Source organism: Caretta caretta, chromosome 21 (genome assembly GCF_965140235.1).
Source record: "Caretta caretta isolate rCarCar2 chromosome 21, rCarCar1.hap1, whole genome shotgun sequence".
Classification (NCBI taxonomy): domain Eukaryota; kingdom Metazoa; phylum Chordata; order Testudines; family Cheloniidae; genus Caretta; species Caretta caretta.
This window is the reverse complement of record NC_134226.1, coordinates 6,512,281-6,530,359: the sequence shown is the minus strand read 5'-3', so window position 1 is coordinate 6,530,359 and position 18,079 is coordinate 6,512,281. Positions and strand designations below refer to the sequence as shown.

The 18,079-nt window shown below is 44.2% G+C and overlaps 1 protein-coding gene across 3 annotated transcripts in view; it reads left to right on the top strand.

Annotated features, from left to right (window-relative positions):
• Nucleotides 1-4,291: 4,291 nt before the first annotated feature.
• RHEX (regulator of hemoglobinization and erythroid cell expansion) overlaps nt 4,292-18,079 on the top strand; it is a 30,665-nt gene continuing 16,877 nt past the window's right edge. For 2 of the 3 annotated variants that reach the window (XM_075121861.1, XM_075121860.1), the window contains exon 1: nt 4,292-4,719. The gene's annotated coding sequence lies outside the window, so the exon portion shown is untranslated. The remainder of the gene's footprint in view (nt 4,720-18,079) is intronic. The other variant, XM_048826375.2, reaches the window with a different exon arrangement.

Genomic DNA, 18,079 nt, shown 5'->3' with positions numbered 1-18,079 from the left:
CAATGACAGTGGGATTCGCTCCCATACTGGTCATAAATTGCTTGCTGGGGGTTCCACTCCTTAACCCCACACCCCCCCTGAGGTTAAGTGCAGGCCCCCAGTGCACCCTCCAGCTGTTGTTTTCTTCATTTGCCTGTTTTCTCCCCACTTTCCCTTCTCCATCACCACCCACAGATGTCTCTGCCAGCTCCGACGAGGCAGTGTCTGAGGCAGGGAATTAAATGACCTGGTGGAAACTCCCCTCCCTGCTCTAGATTTTCACTCATACATTTCTGGCAGTAGAGAAGATGTCTGTCTCAATCTTCCCAGAAGGGAAACCATCCCCCTTCTTATCCTTGATGAGAGCTTGTCTCACACCGAACCATCCCCCTTTCCTGTAGATCTGCAGTCATCTGGCCTGAGATGCTGATGGGGATTCCTCACAGAGTCAGTTACTTCCACCCTTCCCCACTTCAGGGCTTCTCAGTATACAAAGTACAGCAATAGGACAGGCCTGCCACCTTCAGAGCAGATGGGGAAATTACTTGCCAAGAAATACTGATTATTTTTTGTGAAAAAAGTTTCCCCTCCCCTCAAAAGAAAAATGTTCTCTTTTTTCATCCTCTCGGAACCCTTTCCTCTCCCCTTCCCCCCCTTTCCTTTTCCCATGCCCCCTTCTCCAGTGGCAAAATGGAAAAAAACAAAACTGGAAAATATTTGTTTGTTTTTTTTGTCAAAATACCAGAACATTTCAGCAGAAAATAATTTTGTCCCATGAGAATTTTTTTAAATAAAAAAGCCATTTTTGGGGAAAAGTGTTTTACTTTTTTTTTGGTTGGTTGGTTGACCAGCTCTGTCACCGACATTTCCTGTGCTTTGTGTTCTGGTCCTTTATGTCCTGACCTGTGAGCTGTAGCTTGGGAGGTGAGGGTCATGAAACTGAAGAAGTGGCTGTCTGGCAGTCATTTATCACCTACTGCCCTGTAGCATTGAACTCAAAGCCCCTTGTGATGCAGTTTGCATGCAGGCCACTATGCAAAGTAAAGCTGTGGTCTGCTGGGCTGTATTGCATCCCATATGGCTTTGATTGTTTTGCTCAGCAAACTTCAGTGACACCAGTGGTGTCCTATACCCATGCTCAGGCTTGTGTATGTAAAAGTGTTGCTCAGAGAGCGCTGGGACAGTTTTCAGAGTAGCAGCCGTGTTAGTCTGTACTCACAAAAAGATAAGGAGGACTTGTGGCACCTTAGAGACTAACCAATTTATTTGAGCATAAGCTTTCGTGAGCTACAGCTCACTTCATTGGATGCATAAAGTGGAAAATACAGTGAGGAGATTTATATACACACAGACCAGCACCAACGTATTATGTCCCATTGGCTAGCTATGCCTGGCAATTAACCCACAGAGGGGAGAGAATGCCTTTCCTTATTCTCAAAGGCACTGGTGCATTGCTGGAGGAAATTAATGTACCTGTACAGTCTATTGGGAGACAATCCTCTGAGCACAGCCGTTTTCGTTTGTTTCAGTGTCCTCTGAAGGCGAGTGGAAAGGGGGAGGGAAAATCGATGGTCAGATGAAACGTGCTAGAAATCAGACCCAGTTACACTGGCTGCCAACAGACCCAAGTGCCCCAGAATCACGAGGGTACAGGGGAATGCGGCCACATTCTCTTTTCCCCAGACATGGCCCCTAACCTGGCTGCAGGAACAACACAGACGGTGGCGCAACAGCCTCCCCGGTGGTTCTATGCCCCCAAGGGCTCTCCTGCGCAGGGGTGATCTTCCCAGGCCGGGTAAGCAGGCATCAGAGGCACTTTGCACAGTGGAGCGGCACCAGCCCTAAAGTCCATTTTATGCGGCAGGAGGCTGAGGTGTGGAAAAGCTGGAGCCAGGTTTCTGGCGTGGGAAGGAGGGGCAGTCAAGTGTGTGGTCCAGTAACAGCCGTACGCCATAGCATAGGAACGCCGGGCAGAGGCGGGACGGCACCCTGGATTGCCCTGGGGGGAACAGAGAAAGCATTGCTGTAATTACACCCAACTTGAGGGTGATCTGACTGTCCTGGAGAAAGAAAAGGAGTACTTGTGGCACCTTAGAGACTAACCAATTTATTTGAGCATGAGCTTTCGTGAGCCACAGCTCACTTAGCTCATGCTCAAATAAATTGGTTAGTCTCTAAGGTGCCACAAGTACTCCTTTTCTTTTTGCGAATACAGACTAACACGGCTGTTCCTCTGAAACCTGTCCTGGAGAAAGGGACCATGGCACTGTATTGAACTAGCTGATGACTCATCCATACTGAATAGAAAGGGGGGAACATCCGAACACAGGAATAAATGATTTGCACAAGCCACTTGACTCTCCCAGAAATTATTGCTACAGAATAAACAACTTTATTTTTCTGAAATTGGCTTGATTTAGTAACCGAGCCCCTACAGTTCAGCAGTTGCTCTGTGATCAACTTAACTCTACACTGTACTTGTTTTGGAGGAAAAGATTTAGTCTCTCTCCATTATGCGCAGTCCAACCCGGTCACTCTGAAGTTCTGGGACATACTTACTAGTGGCTGGGTTTCCCTCCTGCCTGGATTCTATGATGCATCGACTGGGGTTCTTTATTCAATTGCAAGCGAGACAGTGAGGTCTGATGGTAGTAGCAAGGGACTGGTTGGAGCAAGGAACAGTTACGATACCTGGGTTCTTAGGTAATAAATCATCTCGTAGGTGAATTTGTTTCCATCTAGTAGCCAACTCTAATTGCCTGTAATTTGCTCACAGCGAACAGGTGCTCTTTTAGCTTCAAGTCAAAGAGCCTTTGCTTTTGGTGCTGAAGGTCCCAGTCCTCGCTGGCGACCACGTCTCATTGTATCTGCAACTTTTCAGTTCCCCGTTACGTTCAGGCTCCTCATCCTCCCCACTGTGTCACTACAAGGCTCTCCCCTTGCGTACATCTCAGACCTCTACCCCTTCTCTCTGCACTCATCCCCTCTCCCAAGTGATCCCTTCCCACTCTCCACTTTGTGCTGCCTCCCAGGAAGTGGGAATTTGTGCCAAGCCTGTGATGTGTCCTGGGAAGAGGTATAGATTTATAGATTCATAGAGTTCAAGGCCCAAAGGCGCCATTGGGATCATCATGCCTGACCCACCCTGTGTAACACAGACCACTGGACTTCCTTGAATTAGGCTGATAGTTGGAGAAAAACAGTCTACGGAGGGGAACAAAGCAGCTTTTGGCTCCTGTTGCTTTTCATCTCTCCTGGTGTTGATTGATATGTAGTCTAGATGCTTTTGCTGTGTGATCACCACCTGGGGACAGGGAGAAATTCTCCTCCCACACCGTTTATTGCATTGCACCATATTATGAGGATTTACAGCTCCCTCTGATGCAACTGGCACTGGTGGGCATGGGATAGTGGACTATATGGATAAGTGGTCTAGTTTGACCAGGCCTAGATGCTTCTCCGGAGGCCATGGAAAGTAAAGAACCGTTGTGAGTCATTCTGTACTAGTGATTGTGAAACTCAGTAGGACAACATATTAACATTAGGAAAATTTTCCAGTGGAGTCTGATGGCACACCAGGGATTGTACCGGGGCTAAAGGCATGAGCTGCTACCATTCGAAGGTAGCTAGATGCTGTAACAACTGATATTCTCTGTATGTCGGCACAGGGGTAGACGTGTAAATGTAAAAGTGAACATGGATGTTAGCCTAAACCCGGATTTGAACTCTGAGCCTGTGGATATGTCTACACCGTACACTCCTTATGGTGGCGTGTAGCATACATACACTGCACGCCCCCTAGCACGGGTATAAATAGCAGGTGGTGAGGCACTGCTTAGGTGAGTGGAGTAAACACATACCTGTACCTTTTTGGTACATGGCTCTCTACACGTCCAAGAAGTGCCTTCCATGTCCACAAGCTATTTTTAGCAGGATAGTGACCCTCTGCCTCCCTGCTGCCTGGGCCTTTCCCTGCCACAGGGAAGGACTCCAGCAGCTCCAGAGCCTTTCCCCACTGCCTCTCCCATGCCAGAGCCTTTCACTGACTTGTGTAGCTACACACCTCAGTGTGGACGCAACCCACTTTTGACTGTGGCTTGTAGCTACACATACCCTACATGCCGCCGCCCAATGGTGTGCTGTGTAGACATAACCCGTGTGTGAATTTCACAGCTGTCTTTGTAATGCAGCCAAACCCAAACCCTGGATCTAGACACCTCAATATTTTGGGTGTATTTGCAATCTGGGTCCACATTGCATGGCTTGTGCCTGTCTCCAGGAGATAACAAGCCCACACCTAATTAGTAGTTTATATTACAGAAACTTGCAGGAAGCCCGATCAAGCATCAGGGTCCCACTGTACTAGGTTGTTGTGCAGACAAGTGACAAAAAAGACAGCCCGTCTCCCAGAGAGCTCTCAAAATACATGTCAGACAGGATGCGACAGGTGGACGAAAGAGCTTTCTTTCCAGCTGCTGCTCCCTTCGGGGGTACTGCAGACGGAGCCCCTTCCCATTGCTGCTTTGAAACGGCAGTTTCAGCTTGTGCTTGTGCCTCACCGGAGCCCGAATGCAGAGGAAGCGTGGAGGCTCTGCAGGAAAAGGGGGCATGAGAAAGAGCTGTGGAGATAACAAACAGCCCGAGTGAGAGTCTTCTGCACGAATATGGTTTGCATGACCTTTCCGATGTCAATGGATTCCCCTGCAATGCTGTGGCTGCTACTGCTGGCTCTGGGGTCAGGTAAACATGATGCATTCTTTCACAGAAAAAAATGCCCAGTTCTCTGTGGAGAAGTCATCCACGCCAGTGGGTGTAAACTGCTACCATTCTGATGTGGTGGCATCTTACCCTGCACTTTGCACGGGTACTGGTGTAAATGATTATGGTGTAAAGGACACAGAGCAGTGGGAGTTCTGTCCCTGTCAGAACTGCAGGCTTAGACTAACTGATGGGTAAATGATGCAAAGGGAACTGCGACAAGGAAAAATATTTTCAGTATTTTACAGTCTCTAAACAGATTAAAAAAGTGAATGTGCAATTAGCATAGATACACTGTATGAAAATCTACAGCGTTCATTTTAAAATACCAGTCAGTGTAATTAAAGCCTGTTCTTTGAGAATAAGCCGCTTTGCAGGAGCGACAGTTGTGTGCTCCCACGGTGGAGCTGATGAACTCTTCCAAAACAACGGATGCTTCTTTAGCATAGAATAGCCATCTCGTTAAGCAGCAGTGAGTGCAGTATAAAAACGGCAATGATCAAATAAGCCTCCACATGTGATTGAAGTAGTTTTTTTTCTTGATGCCAAGATCATTCCAATTAAATTACTAAAGCAGTTTAATTATTATCCTTTACCTGGTTTATAGCTTGTTTTCCAGATACCTATATTGTAGCATGGCAATAACTGATGAGGAATGCCACAAAGCTGGGTGCATTTCTCCAGTGCCCAATAGGGTAGAGGGATTTATGGATAGTTTATTTTTTAAATGGATCTAAAGGCTTGCACCTTTGACATTTTACTTGTCAATTTTTGGTCTATTTTGTTTTTCCATCTTGGCTAATTAGACAGGAAGCTCTTTGGGGAAGAGACTGGCTTGTATTCTGTTTATGCGCAGTGCCTAGCAAAATGGGGTCCTTATGCTGATTGGGTCGCTTATATGCTACCATAATAGTACATATTTACATAGTTAGTCTCCTCTTATTATTGTCTCCTTTTATGACATGCATCGCTCCTACATTAGAATTAATAGGAGTACTTGTGGCACCTTAGAGACTAACCAATTTATTTGAGCATAAGTGAGCTGTAGCTCACGAAAGCTTATGCTCAAATAAATTGGTTAGTCTCTAAGGTGCCACAAGTACTCCTTTTCTTTTTGCAAATACAGACTAACATGGCTGCTACTCTGAAACCTGTCATTAGAATTAATGTAAGTGAGTTGCATTCTGTTCAGATCCCCCACAGTAAACATGGCAGAATTTACTTCATAGGTTTGTTCTGCACTCCCTGTATTTGAGCTGTAAAGCACAGTGAGCTCCACAGATGAAAAACTCCAAAGAAGTACAAAATATTATGATAAATATAGTTGTTTTCAGCACACGCCGGACCACATATCCAAGACGTGCCCTCTATTTCTGCATGTGCAGATCTGTGATTGCAAATGTTTGTATCCTATCACTTTTGCACAAAAATGGTCAAGTCCCATGGGCACATGAAGATCAAGTTCAAATGGATTTTGTGCACATAAATTCAGTCATTTGCATTCACAAATTCACAAAAATAATTATATGTGCAAATTTATGTGTGGAGAAATGGAACCTAGACTGAGGCATGTTTTGAAATTTGACCTATAATCTGCAAGTTTCCCACACCAGGCACTGATATTCAAAAAAGGGCCAACAGATCAGATCTAAAACAACTGAACAACATTATTTCAGTAAATGCCAGAGCAGCTGAAAAATCAGTGTGGCCAAAACATAATAGCCACAACTACAAATGTTGCGAGCATAAATTTATAAACTGAAAATCCTACAAGAAAAATCTATTCTGATGGGATCTGATTCTGATCTCATGCTAGTTTTATACCAACATAAGTCTGATTTCCACTGAGCTATTCCTGATTCACCCCAGTGGAAATGTGAGCAGATTCAGGGGATTTAATTCAAATTTTATGCAAGTTGCACTTGGCAAGCCTGATTTTGATGACTCTCTAAAATGTAAAACAACACAAAACCCTTCATATCAATCTCAAAACTTATGGGTTAAATTGGGTGCTGAGGTAGAATTTTTCCTGAAAAATTTAGAGTGAACCAAACAAGGGGATCTTGAATGATGACATCCTGAAATTAAAGCTCTTAAACACAGTTATCAAATTCTTCTAATTTTTGTTTTGGCCCTTTGTAGCCAAGAAACAGAAACGGGGGGGAGGGGAGAGGAGAGAGAGAACTTACTTTACCATATTCCTCTTGATGGAGAAGTGCAGCTTTAATTTTGTATTTCCTGGCCTGCTAACATTTGGAGATTTTGTTTAACTCTTAAACTCTAGAACACTCTCAAACTGCTGTTAAGTGCCAACAAATGCAATTTCACCTTAATTTTTAGGCAGGAATTTTATTAGCTTCAGCTCTTTAGGCGGAACTGCTATTACTCCAACATCCACTTTTCAATGCTTCGGTCTGGATATATGTGGCTTTGATTCAGCAAAGCACATAAGCACACACTTAACTTGAAAAAAGTGCCTAAATCCCATTGACTTCAATGGGAATTAAGGGTGGGATTTTTTAAAAGATCCTGGAAGATATTTAGGTGCCTAGCTCTCATTGAAATAAGTGGGAATTAGGACCGTAAATACTTTTGAGGATCTGGGCCTATGCGATTTAAGAACATAAGTTCCCAAATCCAACCCCAAGTGCTTAAATGCTTTACTGAATAGGGATGAATGTGTGTGCTTAGAGCTGAGGGCTTTGTTGAACTAGGACCTAAATGCATTACTGAATCAGACCACAGATGCTCGCCATTGACCAGTGATGCCTGAAGAAACCTGGCCTGAATAATTCTGAATCCAAAATGCTCTGATGACCTTATCAAACCATTCATAATTAATTGATGTGGACATATTTGTCTGGCTTATATTTTTGTTGATCTTTTATCACTAGGGTAAAAAACAAAAGATAACTTAAGTTTGGTCAGCATGTCACACAAAGGATCGGGAGACGCACTGTGGATTGCTGAGCTTTCGGAGGTAGCAAGGGAATAAACGAACAGAATATAAAATGAATCCAAATATTCCATCACTTTGTTCATTTATACGACAACCACAGGAAAATTTGAGTTACTTATGATGCCTCTCAGTATAAATATACAATATTGGGAATTAATGAATCTTATCAGGGAGAGCTGATGGCTACTCTGATTTATCGATTAGTTCTATTGTTTTTCATAAATAATGGATTCACTGAATAGTGTTGACCCAACAATGAAAATGGTTAGGTACTACAATTTTAGCTGAAAAACTTGTTAGATTATAACCAGCATTATTTGGTGAATCTGATAAATAATATTCAGAAAGCTCTAGGGTTCTACCAACAGTGTGGTGTGGCTAAATCTTTACTGAGTAGTAGGGTTGGATCACTGAATACTGGGTGATACTTACTGTGTTTGCAGGTTAGGGAAGTGTGAATTAGGAAGCCTCCTCCCATACCTATGACTCAAATATTTGGTAAATGTTCATGGAATTATTTGAAACTAGTGTGTAGCATCAACAGTGTTTATGAGGATCAAGAGGAGCAGCCGTGTTAGTCTGTATCTGCAAAAAGAACAGGAGGACTTGTTGCACTTTAGAGACTAACCAATTTATTTGAGCATGAGCTTTTGTGAGCTACAGCTCACTTCATCGGATGCATTCAGTGGACATCCGATGAAGTGAGCTGTAGCTCACGAAAGCTTATGGTCAAATAAATTTGTTAGTCTCTAAGGTACCACAAGTCCTCCTTTTCTTTTTTTTTATGAGGATTAAGTGACTAATGTTTCTAAAAGTGCTTTGAGATCCTTTGATGAAACCAAGTGAGGACTTCAGGAGCTGGCATGGATCATTGGGGCAGGAGAAGTTGATGACTTCAGCTGTTTAAGCGTGTTTCCTTACAGATTTCTTTAAAATTATGGGGTGAAATCCTGGTCCCACTGAACTCAATGATTGCTTCACCATTGACTTCAATGTAGCCAGCCCTGTTTTTTAGTTGAAGTCATGAGTTAAATGCCTTGCACACTAGTTTGGCAGTGTCAGTCCTGAATGGAACAAACATATACTGAGAATATATTTTTGTCGACATATATGTAATAGGGTGTGTTTCAAATTTCAACATTTTGATGAAAATTTTTACCAAAATGTTGAATTCTGATAAAATAAATGTGGGGGAAATAGTTTCACCTTTTCTGTCTTTGACCAATCCTAATATATATTTTCAAAAAGAAAAGGAGTACTTGTGGCACCTTAGAGACTAACCAATTTATTTGAGCATGAGCTTTCGTGAGCTACAGCTCACTTCATCATACATCTGATGAAGTGAGCTGTAGCTCACGAAAGCTCATGCTCAAATAAATTGGTTAGTCTCTAAGGTGCCACAAGTACTCCTTTTCTTTTTGCGAATACAGACGAACACAGCTGTTCCTCTGAAACCATATATTTTCAACTGTCACTTGTTCTCTAAAACGTATAGCACAAACAGATACTGTATGTGCAATATTGTGAGTATACTGCAGTTATCAGAGGGATGACCCATGAAAAAATTATATGTGATATGGTATCACGATACATCAGTGGATGAAATCTGTTGCCTGTGCGAGGCAGAAGGTCAGACGAAATTTTCATAATGGTCCCTGCTGGATTTACAATCTACGGCCCCAATCCTGCAAACATTTATGCATGTACTTATCTTTACTAACGTGAATAATCCCATTAAAGACAACAGGACGCTCATCATAGTAATGCTAAACGTATGTACAAGTATTTTCAGAATTGGCACTTATGAATCTGTGTTGCTAATAAGGTAGGCAAAGAAGTTAGGTGCCCAAATCCTGTTGAATTTCAATGGGATATGGGTGCCTAACTGGTTTGAAAATCTCAGCCTATGTAAATAATATACAAATTATATATTTATTGTCCTATATTAACCTGATGTAAACCATATATATGAATATATTTTAGTTTATTCCGTTTTATATAAGAAATGCCTTGTGTGTCGATTTAAATATGTATTATACAGATGAAATACACATGTAATCCACGTTGGGTCTGTGTATTTTATTTTATTCATTTTCAGTAACCTTTTTTCTTGATAAAAATGTCGGTACTCTTTCTTTGACTTAGCATCCTATAGTTTAAGATCTCGCAACGTGGTGACTATTAACCCTGTCTCTGAGAGTTTTCATGTACTGACTGATTCAGATTGTGTCTGGCTGGAATTTGCTGAAGAGGGTTTTTTCTTTACTTTTCAGACATCATTTTCATTTGCTAAACTGCTTACAAATCATGAAGCATTCGGAAGACTGGAGACCTTACGGCTGCGGAGCCTTTTCAAAAAAATGTGTTCTTCGTTAATGTCGGGACAGTTGTGCAGTTACATTTTCACTTATGGAGGCACCAATTGTAGCTCCTTTGTGTTCTGATTTTCATTTAAAGCAGGACTAAAACACCTTCTGTTAAATAATTTAAATACTGTTATTTTCACAGCAAGTTGGGGTCAATTCCTCTTCAGAGGCTAGTTGAATTTTTCAAGTAATTTTCTTGATTAAGTACTCATTTTTATATATAAAATTCTTAAAAATTCCCAAATTTAGCATTGGTATCCAAATGACTCTTTTGTGTTGAAAAAGCTCAATTAATAGAAGTCATACACTGTTGAAATTTGGCACGGTAATTTAGGCTAAATTGACTGCAGAGGCCATTTCCTCCCCCCCCCCCCAGATAAATCAGTTTTCATACATTTAAAGTGTAGCTTCATTTGGAGATGTGACTGTGCAATAAAAGACACCTTTGTACTCCAGCATTCTGCTTCTCACGAGTGTATTCAGTCCATATCGGCTGATCTTAGTGCATCAAAAAATAAGAGCCGGATCCTCCACTAGTGTTAATGGACTCTAATGGAGCTAGGCCAATTAACTTCTGTGGGAGTGGAGGGAATCTGGCCCTACGTTTTTACTGCTTTAAGGCCTGAAATCAGTGGGACTCTTTCCATCGAATGAGTTTTTGTTGTGCCCTTTTACTCCTGTTCGCTGTGCAGAACCAACGCAGCTCCAGGACAATGAGCTGTGAGTTCAGTTCCATCTTGCTCACAGTCATCGGGTCTGTTCACTCACAGACCGTCTGCATCAGGGATTTGACCTAGTTACAGCCATGGGTGTAGGCAGGTAAAGCTGCTGTAAATTGCAATTTGTATTGATGCAGCATATCCCGTTTTCAAGTAGAGGAGAGCTGCATGAGTACAAATCATGGGTTGGGGTGTCTACTCTGCCTACACTAGAAGTTTGCACTTGGCACACCTATGCAAGTGGCTAGACTCCCCAATGCAGACATAGCCTGAGTTCCAATCAGTTACACATGTGCAAGAACATTGAACAGGCTCATGTACGTGTCCCGGAGGGTTGCATTTGGGGAGCAGAATGTTGATTTCTGGTGATGATGTGTGAAATGGAAAGAGTCCAGCTCAACTCTCACAGCCTGAAAGTCTGCAGGGGCGGGCAGTTCCGAAAGCAAGTCTTTTTTTCTTTTTGCTTACTGAGCACATTTCATAGAGAACGTATGATGCCTTTTACTGTCACGTTCCAGAGCAGAATCACACTTTAAGAAGTACATAGTTTCAAAAAGCGTCCAGCAAATTGCTGGAATGTATCCAACAAATATATCATTATGAAATGAGATCACTGTGTAGTTAGCAAACACCTAGTATTAACAACAAGAAAAGGTATTGAGCTTGAGAGTTTGAATGGATTAGACAGATTTTCAAAAGAGTTTGGAATCAGATTTTCAAGTGCTTAGCACCCACAACTGGGGCCGGATTTCCAAAAGACCTCAGCACCCAAAAGGCTGAGTTGTTTTGAAAATCTGGCTCTCAGTTAGGTACCTAAATGAGTGCTGAGCTCATATGAAAATCTAGTCCATTGTCCATTATACGCATATTTCTGAGGAAGACAGCGATAGCTCTATGTAAATGGTTGTGTGAGTTTTCTTTCTTTTTCTTTTCTTTTTTTTTTAGTAAGGGTAAGTTCCCTGGACTAAGTATGTTCCCTGGACAACGTGTTTTAAACAACCAATTTATTGGTTGGAATGGTAGGAGCTTTCCATTCTGAAGCTAAGGCTGCTCCAAGTAAACTCTAGATTCAAAGGGCCAGATTCTGACGTTAGCTACTCCTGCACAAATCTCGAGTAATTCTACTGACTTCAGTGGTTTCTCTAAATTTATACCATATACTGGAGAGTGGAATCTGGTCCCAAACAGCTTGTTTGAAATAATTACAGAGCGTGTCTGTAATGGGGAGCATGTGTCATTTTTGGAAGAAGCAATATTTCGTGGAATAATTACCAAGCTGTTTGGTTACAGAACCCATTCAAATCACTGTTCTGTGTTCTGAATGTGACACACAGGCACTGTAAGCAACTTGCTTAACCTCTTCAGGAACCTTGTGGCAGTACTGAATCCAGCTGCTGAAATGAAAGGGAATTTGGGTCGGAGAAAAGGAGATAGAGAAAACACCATCCTTCATCTGGAAATCTGCATGCTGAAATGATTAGACAGAATGGGGAGCATTGACTCAGAATATATTTGCTTTTCAGGGCTTATATGCAGTCATTCCCATGTGTTATATGGAATAGGGGGAGGCCTCTAAGTCTTAAGGATCAACTTTGTTTATCTCCTTGACTTAAAATGGAAATGTCTTAGAGTCCCCCTCGAGGGTCGACATTTGTTTAAAAAAAAGAGTCCTTGCCCCAGAGAGCTTGGCAATCTAATCTCTTATCACACCAGAGGTGAACAGGGTTCCAAAAAGACTGAAGGGGAGGGAGGCAGGTTACTAGCCCTGTGACTTGAACTCAGATCCCACACTAGTGCCAGGCCAGCAAATCTTTGCTGCCATTAATGAATTTTCTAGGTATTTAAGGATATTAATTAACGTTATTATTTGCAGAGAAGTACATGGTTTTTTGAAACAGGATTGAACAGCATGGTGGCACAAAGTCAGTTGTTTTGTAAATTCATTAATTAAATAGAGGGATTAAACATCCATGATGCCCTAATGAACTGTAATTAGTGGAGACAAAGCTAGTCTTTGAGCAGCTGTAGTTTCCTTCCTTATACACAAGCAAAGGATGATTCAGATACTACCATCATGAGCACGATATAGCTTGAGTAGATGGGAAGAGAAGCTAATGGAGAAGACTAGAAGTCAGGATATCTGGGTTCTTTCTGGCCTCCATACACTGTCCAAGTGACTCAGGGCCTGATCTTGCCAAGTGCTGCATGCCCCTCACAAGCTGCTGAGCAGCTATAGGAGCCGAAGGAACTCACCTCTCAGGATATGGCCCTTCACCTCTCTGTGCCTCTGTTTCTGCATCTGTAAAATGGGTATAATACTACTGCCCTGCCTCACAGGGCGTTGTGGGACTTACTGAATGCTTTAAAGTGCTTTGAGAACCTGCAATGGAGGGCTACAGATACACTAAGGATGATTATGAACTTTGTTATTTAAAAGCCAGCAGGTTTCTGTAGGCTGGCAGGAGCCCAGGTGCCGAGTGGAGAAGTGAGACAATTGGTCACAATGCGGTGTCCCTATGACCCCGAGCACAATGCAGTGGAGAAGCTGTGGTGGAGACATGAAGTAATACAGTGTCTCAACCTCATGGGCTGTCAGGGGAATACCAGCAATGAGCACCAGGGCTGAACAGCCATTCGAGAAAGCAGGGAAAATAGAACATTTCCTGTAATGATGATGGGACACCTAGAGAATGCCACAGAGTTGTATGGGCGTAGGGGCAGTGTCATGATATTAAATGTCTTAAACCATGATTTGAGGACTTCAATAGCTCAGACATAGGTGAGAGGTTTATCGCAGGAGTGGGTGGGTGAGATTCTGTGGCCTGCGTTGTGCAGGAGGTCAGACTAGATGATCATAATGATCCCTTCTGACCTTAATATCTATGCATCTGTGAGTCATGATAACTATCTCCAGTGGTAAGATTGTTCAGCTGACAGCTAAATAATGGCTATACCTTCAATCCAGTCTACAACAGGACAAAGAGCTGATCAGCCTGTCTGTTTAGGGTCTCATACCAGTCTCATCACCATAGTCTTTTCATTGCTATTTCTGCCCATCAGGAGGAAGCATTTTAGGAGAAATTTGCAACCTGTGGGGCCTGATTCTCTGTTGCCCTGCACCTTGGGCCTGATTCTTGTTGCATTAAGGACCCTTAACAAGGTTCTGCCAGTGTAAAGGGGCTTTAAAGAGCTCAGTTCTCTCCCTGGTGGCATTATTCACAGCGTATGTCTCTCCTGCGATCACAAAGTATGATTGCAGCTTGCCCAAGCTAGCCTTAATCCTGCTAGCTTCTCTCTCTCTCTCTCTCACCAACAGAAGTTGGTGCAATAAAAGATATTACCTCGCCCACCTTGTCCCTAGGTAATTACTCAGTGGCTAGCCTGCGCTGAAGCCCATGACTGTAGTACAAATACGCCCACGAATGCTTTATCTGGCATGTGGTGCCATTGAGAGCAAGGCTGGGTGTTTGCTCCCAGAGGTGGATGCTACTGAGCTGAACAGGCTTACCCCCACGCTGGTAGGAGTCGGTGTGTATGGAAAGCTCACCCTGCTGCGGCTCACACGGTCCCAGACTCGGGGCTAAAGAAAGGACTCCAGCCTCCAGAACTGTCCGTCTGCCATCTCCAACACCAAATGCAGTGGTTCAAAAAGTCTTTAATAGACAATAACCCTGGCACTGAATTTGTGTTCTTAGAAAATCAGCTGATACAACCAATGCCTCCGCTCTGAAAGTGCTCCAGAAAAAGACTGCAAAGGACCAGAGGGGATCGAACAGGTCTCCTCCTGCTTGAATGTTTGCTTCCCCGATGTACCAAATTAGGGCAGTTTATCACTCCCTGCCTGGCTCGCTTCCTGCCTGTTCAATCAGATAGGCTGAGTGAGCACTACCACGGCTTCTCCGGAGTGGTTGACCTACAGAGTAATCTTAGCTGAGTGCGTTGGAGCCCAGGCACACTGAGGTGTGTGGGCCTTGTTTTTACCTCTTTTCCTCTCTCAGGGAGATGCTCCTGAGTCATCCCAGCTTGTCTAGTGGTGCAACATCCAACCCCGACAGCAGGTACGAAGCTGCTTCAGACCCCGCCAGTATTCTGGGACACGAGTCAGTGGTTTTAGAAGTGTAAGCGGAGTCTGATTGGGATCCCCTCCCCTTCATGAGCTCCCAAATTCATCCCTGTTGTTTTGTATTTGAAAGGCCTAGCCAGGACATAGGATCGGATTGACTCCATGACCTTGCTCCTTGCGTTCACATGAGCGCAAAGCAGGTGCTAGACACCACAGGCACCAACGCCGGGGGTGCTCCAGGGCTGGAGCACCCACAGGGGAAAATGGTGGGTGCTGAGCACTCCTCAGCAGCCCCCCTACCAGCATCTCCCCCTTCCCCCAGCACCTCCTGCCCACCAGTGGGCCCTGCCAATCAACGCCTCCCCCTCCCTCCCACCTGCTGCAATCAGCTATTTTGCGGTGTGCAGGAGGTTGGGGCGGGAGGGGGAAGGAACGAGGACGCGGCGTGCTCTGGGGAGGGGGGGAAGGGGCAGGAAGAGGGGGGGCGGGTGGGGGTGTGGCCTTGAGGGAAGGGGTGGAGTGGGGGGTGGGGCCGGGGGCGGAGCTGGGGGGTCGAGCTGGGAGGTTGAGTGGAAAGTTAGCGCCTGCGACAGGCACTGCCGTTCTGATCTCGTAGCAAGTAGCGCCTGCTCTGTGCAGGCATAAGTGACCACACAAGGAGCCCGGCGGGGGGAGAATCAGACCCAGAGTGTCTTACGTTTTAATAATAATCTGTGTTTATATAGGGCCTTTCACTCGGAAGGATCTCCCAGCACTTGTAGGGCACGAGCAAAATTCCCTGTTGCTGACACAACTCCACTGATGTTAATGGGGTTGCACCAGTGTAGCTGAGAGCAGAGCATGGTCCTGTATTCTCAGAACTAACTTCCCCCATGCCCAAGTGCAGCCAGGTCCGGTGTGAAACACTGCAGCTGTTTAACAGCACACAGCAACACGACCGCCACTTAGTACATGGAGGGAGGAGGAATACTGTATTCAGTGGAAACTGCCAGGGAAATTTAGCTTGGCAAACTGTTCCCAAACTGGAATTTGGCTCGTGGATTATTGTGAGTGAATTTGAAGGCTGAAGGAAAGCCCTACGTGTTGGACAAGTTGGTGAATGTTTTTCACCAGAGGTATAGCAAATTTTCACAGGCGTTCTGGGCCGCTCCCGTAGCCGTAGGGCCTCAGTGGTGTCAATGGGAGATTTGCTTGAATAAGGACTAAGGAAAGATGGCGTGTTAGGACCTCAAAATATGGCCTGTTATGTTTTGGATACAAACAATTTAAAAGTCCCCATCTCCAAAAACACCTAAGCATGTACATTTTTTGTAAATATGAACTAATGTAATTTATGGACACGTTCTTTCTCTCTCTGTCACACACCTGCCCACACAACATTCCACCTCCCACTCTGTGGAGCCCCGCTATGCAGAACTGCTGGGAAGAGGTCATCACTGTGGAAATTAACCCCCTTTCTTTGCATCTTCTCAGCCCTGTTATATTTGCTATGGCCATTTCCATATCCACAGCAGTTCTGGTTCTGATCCTGTGTTCTGGTACAGCTGTGGAAGAAGAAAAGGGATGAAGGTAAGTTACTTGCTGTGCCTGTCATGGTGGGTTTCAAAATGACCAGCCACAGAGATCTGTCCTTTGGCTATCCAGTAGGTTTACTTTGCAGTCTTTCTACCCTACACCCCTCCAAGTTGGTGTCAAGACCTAACTGCATGTGCAGAACCTCCACAATTCCACAAGCTAAGAGGTGTTTGAACACACAGATGAGCACTTGGGAGATACAGGGAGTTTGCTCATCCAAACCAGTGCACACACAAGGTTTGGCTGGCACAACTGAGGGACCCTTTGGAAATTTGTCCCAGTGACTAATCCAGCTTCCATCTTGTGATTCACTTCTCCAGACTGGGTTTATGTTTCACTGGGGTCTGTTTACATGAGCTAAGGGTCATGGACTTTGGATAGGCCAAGACAGGGTCCTTTATTTTATTTTCTTTGATTCCGAATAGCGACCCTAGTGGTTACAGGAGACAGCCCTGCAGTCACTGTGCTTCAAGCACCAAATGTCCCGTCCCACATCCTTTTCCCTCACTGAAGGAGTGACCTGTGTAGAACCTCAAAGAAGGACTCAATAAAGAGTCCTTTACAGTCCATTGACATTTACCATTCCAACAGCACCAAGCTGTCCCTCTTTGTCCAATGTCACTCTTGATGGTGATATGTCTTGGTACTGTCCCAAAGCTGCCTAGAAATCAATCAGACGCATCACAGATTCACACAATGTAACACTGCCTCCTGTTCCAATAGGGCACTTGCTCTCACTTGGGCAGATCCTCTAATGGTGTAAACAGGTGCAGTTCCACTCAAGTATCCAATTATAACTCCACAATTAAGGTAAGGGGTAAATAGCTGGCTATAGAAAAATAATTAAAGTGTTTCTCCAACACCCCCCCCCCCACCCACACACACATACACTTCATTTTTATTCTTAATTATCAAGGCACAAAGGAATAACTCACATGGAATATATTCAGACATGAGAAAATATGCCCTGCTGCACTCAGGATAGAGGATGATTTTGCCACATATATGAATCATCCCAACACCCACGAACATCACCCGTTGTGTGCAGCCCTCACCTGACAAAGAGGAACAGCACCCACCTAGCAGGGAATGATGATCTTGGAGTAAAACCACAGGCGTGGGAGTTGAGAGATCCCAACTGTACTCGCAGCTCAGTCACGGACACACTGTGTGACCGTGGGCGAGACATTTCACCCCCTCTGTGCCTCAGTTCCTCTACCTCACAGAGGAGCCAAGCTCTACAATGTTTGTGAAGTGTTTTAAGATCCTCACACTGGTGATGGCAAAGTATCATTAGTAGTGATTGTGTTTAGATGACATGCAATAAATACCAGGAACAGAGATCTCTGAAAACTATGATACTCAGCTATCCTAGTGATGAAGGCTCAATCGGAATTTACATAGACTACAATGGCATGATCACCATTAACCTGTAGCAGGTTCAGACTGATCCTTTGTGGTGCCTGACTTTGCTGTTGTGTAAATAATTATTTCCAGCTGCTTCTCTGGGTTGGCTGTGGGCCAAGACTCAGCTAGTGTAAATCAGCATCACACCATTTAAACCAATAGAGTTCTGCTGATGAACTCCAGCTGGAGATTTGACCCTATATCTACAGATCCTTAGCAATCCAAGCTTTGCCATGGCACATGTCAAGATGCC